The sequence below is a fragment of the Cupressus sempervirens genome, chromosome 11, assembly GCF_028749045.1.
Source record: "Cupressus sempervirens isolate cs-2001-9-10 chromosome 11, ASM2874904v1, whole genome shotgun sequence".
Classification (NCBI taxonomy): domain Eukaryota; kingdom Viridiplantae; phylum Streptophyta; class Pinopsida; order Cupressales; family Cupressaceae; genus Cupressus; species Cupressus sempervirens.
The window spans coordinates 500,022,515-500,028,391 of record NC_143128.1 but is presented as its reverse complement, the minus strand read 5'-3'; the positions used below and the strand labels follow the sequence as shown (position 1 = coordinate 500,028,391).

The 5,877-nt window shown below is 32.0% G+C and overlaps 1 pseudogene; it reads right to left on the bottom strand.

The window, feature by feature from the left end:
• Positions 1-576: 576 nt before the first annotated feature.
• On the bottom strand, positions 577-4,649 carry LOC149530554 (uncharacterized; annotated as a pseudogene).
• Positions 4,650-5,877: the final 1,228 nt, after the last annotated feature.

Below are 5,877 nucleotides of genomic sequence, written 5' to 3'. Positions count from 1 at the left end.
TGAATTTAAAGTAAACATGATAGAATGAGTTTAAGTTTGCACTTTTTATGACATGGTTTCTTGAAGTCAAGTAGAACACATTTGGCTTTATTTGTCACAATGAGGTATGATCTATACTAATTATTCTCATTGTAACCAAAATTAATGATGTTTTTACTTACATAAAAACTCCTCAATCTGCATTTGCTTTATAAGTGTGGCTAATGCTAATTCTTGCCTACACATTGACAATTTAGGTTTTTGTCAAAGATGGTGTAAAACTTGTTCGAGATGTATTTAAGCTTGCAAAAGAGAAATATCCTTGTGCCAATCTTGATAGATGAGTTTGATGCAATTGGAACCTGACATTTTGATAAGTATTGGGATTTTCATTCTTGTTGGTAAGCTCATAATGATAAATAGTCTAAATAGTAAAATAATATTGGATTTGCACATTTAGTCTAAATAGTAAAATAGTCTTTGCTCATTTAGGAGTACCAAATGATAATAAATTACAAATGGAGCATGAGATTTTCACATCCAATATGAGTTTATCTATTGGGTGTATAATGGGAACAAAATGATACAAAGTCAAACTTATGGAATATGTTATTGTTTACTCATGATATCTAGAAGAGTGATTTCTTTTCATCATGCTCTAGCAGTGTTATTTCAAGAAATTTCAACTAAGTCTTTGTATAAACCAACCTATAATATTATCTATAAATGTGAGTCATTTATAGCCAAGGCAAGAAAAACAACAACATTCTTGCAAGCCAAGGCTAAATGAATCAAATCACTAAGAATACATAGAACATTTTTCTTGTAATAGTAATCCTACCTTCTTGATGAGTAGCAAATACCGTGAGAATAGAAAGATCCTCATCCACCATTCCAATGTTTTGGTCAACAAGAAATGCCATTAGAGAAGGGACAACTCCAGTCTGAACAACCCTAGGTTTGTTTCCTTGATAAATTGACAAATTGAAAAGTATAGTAGCAACATCTTTTTTCCCTCTCGATGTTCCATCATGTAGTAGATCAACCAAAGGATGGATGGCTCCAGAGGCTCCAATTATAATCTTGTTCTTATGCATGATAGATAGACTAAAAAGAGTTATAAAAACATTATATCCTTCTTCCATGCTACCATGCTTTAAGACTTCCATTACATAACTAATGGCTCCTTCTTGAATAATCAATCATTTGTTACTACTATGAATAGATAAATTTAGAAGGGTATTCACTACATACTCTCAAATCTTTGCATCACTTGATGATAATAATTTCACTACATGTTTATTAGTTTCACCATATCACTACCTCTCTCTTTCTTGAGATTTTTTAGTGCTCTTGACTTTGTTGCTAAATATGGAATAGTAGATAGCTAAAGTATGTCTGCTAGCCTTTATAGAATAGTAGAATATACATTTCTACTATTCTTATGTGAAAGGGAAATCATAATATCCATGAAAAGTTCAATATCTTGTGTATCACCTCTCCCCTAGGATCTCTTTAATTGGAGGTACCTTAGTTCAACCCATTCTTTAACTTCATCAAAAACTTTTAGTAAATTATCGGGCAAGGTATCTAGAGCTTAATTCAATTCCTCAATTAATTATCAAAACCTTATTGTGATTACCTTTCTTTTGAAGACTAAATAGAGTTTTCTACCATTAGGAAAGAGTTGAAGTGAAGCTTTGGCAGATTATTAGGCCTTTTCCAAGGAAGAGAATCCCAAGGCAGCGATCTAAAGGGTGGAGACCTCAAATAGACTACCAAATATAATCTAAATAAACAAACACTATAAATTAGGACCTATTTTCAATGTGGTTCTAGTCAATATTTTGACTGTTAAAGATTGAAATTCATCGTCACTAGAATTGCATCAAAAATTTGACGCATTCCATAGTTGATGATGTATTAATGAGAAGATCTATCAAAAATCATCCCCATCTATGTCACATGCCGATGCTAGACAACTAATTCAAAATTTCAAACTATTGATGCCATCCATACATGATTTGATAGGTATGTTATATGATTGATGACAAACCCCATCAAAATATCAACACTAGCTAGAGATGATTCGATGAGTTTTTTACACCATCAATGACAAACTATGTCAAAATTTTGACAACAACTAGAGTTTCCAAAAAAAAAAATTCTTATTGTATATCAAGCTAATAACAGGCTAAGAAGAATGATTAGAAAAAGCTCAAAATTATTGATTTGGCTAATAAGATCATAAAGAGAAATTAATAGGCTAAGAAAAATGATCTGAAAAAATGAAATATTCTCATTGTATATTCGTAGTTTATTTTTATCGTGCATGGCTCTATTTCCATTTGACATCATGCTTTCTTGTATTTATGGTTGTCTATCCCTAGCGGTATTATCTTTCATCATCATGCTTGGTTGTTGTCCAAATATCATGTCAAGTTGGGTTAATATATATTTTATTTATCATCGTTCAAATCTTTTAGTTTATCATTCATGATTAGGTTGCAATACACCTTTAGCACATTTTTAATCATATTGGTACATGTTTAGTTTCATTATGTGTCTTAATTTTATTTGTGTGTTGTGGACTATCAGTTTCCCTTCCACTCCTCAGTTGTCTTCTATTATTTGTTGAGTGGAGAGCTAGAGATGTCAGATATCTTTGTCTTTCTCGTATTGGAGTCAACTCTCAACAATTTTTATTTTCTTTCTCATGGATGGGCTCTATATTGGAGTCATCATGTTTACTTGAGCTCATCATATAGTCTTTGGATTTACTAGTGACTACAGCAAGAAGTGAGAACAAACTTGTTTGAGTGAGAGGGATTCAATCTAACACTCAAAATTTCATTAAAGGGTATTCAATCTATTGATTTGCTACTAGGATTTTGAGAGACAAAGAAAATAGCACAAAGAAGTTTTGTAAGAGGTTTAAAATGGTGACCACAGTGCAACACCCGTAGGTAGCACCAACTACCAAGACAAAAATACATTGACACCAAGAACAGAGACATCATTTGGCATGCCAACATCATCATAGAGAAGGTTGTTGTGGACATAGTTCAAACCTCACTAGGTTCCAAGAGCATGGACAGGATGCTTTGCACCTCCTTAGGCAATGTGATCATCACCAATGATGATGCCACCATTCTTAATAAAATGGAGGTAACTCAACTAATAGCTAAAATACTTGTAGAGCTTTTGAAATCTCTAGATATTGTTGCTAGTGATGATCGACAACATTTGTTGTCATCACTAGTCTAATTCTTAAACAATGCATAAATTTTTTGTATAAGGGTTTTCATCCTACCATTATGTCAAAGGCACAGGGCAACTGAGAAGGTTGTTGAGGTTTTAACTACAATGGATATTCCTATCAAATTGAAAAACCATGACTCTTTGGAAAAAAGTGTGAGCACTTCTTTGAATAGTAAGGTTGTTAGCTAGTATTCTATCTTATTAGCCCCACTTTTTGTTGATGTCATCTTGAATGTCATCAACCTTGTAAAGCCTGAAACTATCAATTTGAGGGACATCAAAGTTTTGCAAAAATTGGGTAGGACTATTGATGATATAGAACTGGTTAAGGGTTTGGTGTTTGATAAGAAGGAAAGCCATATGGCTAGAGGCCCCACCAAGATTAAGAATGCAAAGATTGGCATAATATTGTTCTAGATTTTTCCTCCCAAGATAGATATTGAGCAAAATATTGTGGTCTATGATTATATAATGATGAATAGGATTTTGAAGGAGGAGAGGAATTATATTCTAGGTATGATAAAGAAGATCAAAGCCACTGGACACAACATGCTATTGATCCAAAAGAATATTCTACAAGATGTTGTTACTGATCTTTCACTGCATTTTCTATCCAAGACAAAGATTTTGGTGGTCAAGGATGTGGATAGGAATAAAATTAAGTTCATTACCAAGACATTGAATTGTTTACCCATTGCTAATATTGAACACTTTAGGGAGGAGAAGCTAGGGCATGTTGATTTGGTTGAAGAGGTTTTGGCTAGTGACATTGACATGGACTAGGTTGTCCAAAATTTATATGCATTTTTTAGAAAATCCCATATCCCTAGTCTATCAAACAATCTTTTGATGCATTAAGTAATAACTTTGAACTAGCAATAGCTATTGTTGTTGCAAGTTTTGCTATAGATTTTGATGAAGCCCTACTTGTAGCTATTGGAACTTTAATTAAGGTTCTAGTTTTACTTTTATTGGTACATGTAAAAATTTCTTTTAGAAGATGTTGGTTTGGAGAAGCTGCTTCCAAGTCTGAAAATATTTGACATTGGTTGTGATTACAAGAGATGCTTCTAGGACTGGCATGTATACAACATTATTGATGTTTGTTTTGTTAAACTTATTTCATACTTGTTACTTAGACAATGCATTTTGAGCCATGAGGCTAAAAATGGATGTATTTCACTTTGTACAATAGCCTAGAACATTCATCCTTTAACATTCATTAACACTAGCACATGAACACATAATATTCAATAACATGTGAAAGGTACTTAAACATGCATCAATGAATTATGATTTAAGTTTGGATCACCTATTTGATACATACATGGTTAAGTGCTACCTAACTATGTCCAAGGCATCTTCACACTGGAGACATATTCTACTTACCAAGCTACCTACATACCCATATACGCTGGATCAATACCCTTGAACTACTCACTCTAACAAAAATGTAGTTCTAGTTTCTAATTATTTTGATGTAGTTGTATTCCTATAACCATTGGTGAGCTTTAATCACCTAATACATCTCTTCGCCACCATACACCCACTCGGGCAAATTGGGCGGTTTTCTATAAATACAATCTTGTAATACCCTACTAAAACCTTTGTGTTGTAGTTTATAGTTAATGTAAGGTTAACCTATATACATCCTAACTCACTCCTTATATGGTTATTTTTAAAAGCTTGTGACAATAATCAATGGGTCTAAATAGACTAGTCAAATTAATGCTAGCTGGGAACAACTGATTGTTCATCTTATTATACCTAATCTGATGATAGTTCTATAGGAATTTTTAATCAAACTAGCTAATCAACAACTACAACAATTGAACTAGGTTATGGCTTTTCACATATCATGGGTTGAGTGAGTTTTATTGTTTTATTATTTGGATTCTGAAATATGTATGTAGCTAGAACAAAAAATTTGTTGTGCTGATATGTAATAAGAAACATTAAAAAGATCTCTTTGTATATATAAAGACTACAAGTTGTACATTTTGTCATGTATTGCATCTACATTTTCTTTGCTATTTCTTAAGTTATACAGTGTTTCAAGGTTGGGAACCACTTCAACATTCTTTCCATGGTTTAGAGGTAATGTCATTGTGGCAATGAAAATAACTTCAGTGAAGAGTTGAGTGTAAGGAGTTACTACCCCGAACATTCAAGAAACATTCAAGAAAAATTCAATAACATGTCAAATAAGGTATTTAGACATTCCTCAACCAATTATGATTTAATTTTGGATCACCTACCTGATTATTTTGAAATTTTGTTCTCACCAAAAATCATAAAATGTAAGAACAAGTGTACCAAAAAGAATGTAAAAAGATGATTATTGTGCACAATCATTTTTTTTAGCTCTTTTGGCACAATCATTTTTATTATTTTTTGGCTCAATCTCCAACTGGTCAATATGTGTTTTGAAATTTTATTTTTGGACTATGAGTGAGGAAAAAGAGAAATATGCAACTCAAAAAAGATGTACATATATGTAATTAATTTTAAAACTTCAATTTTATAAACTTACAAAGAGAACCATATAATTATAAGAAACTATTTTGGATTGTACTATTTGAAAATTATAGTTACAAGTGATAAAGTTATATACATTTGATTTAGAGTGCAAATAAT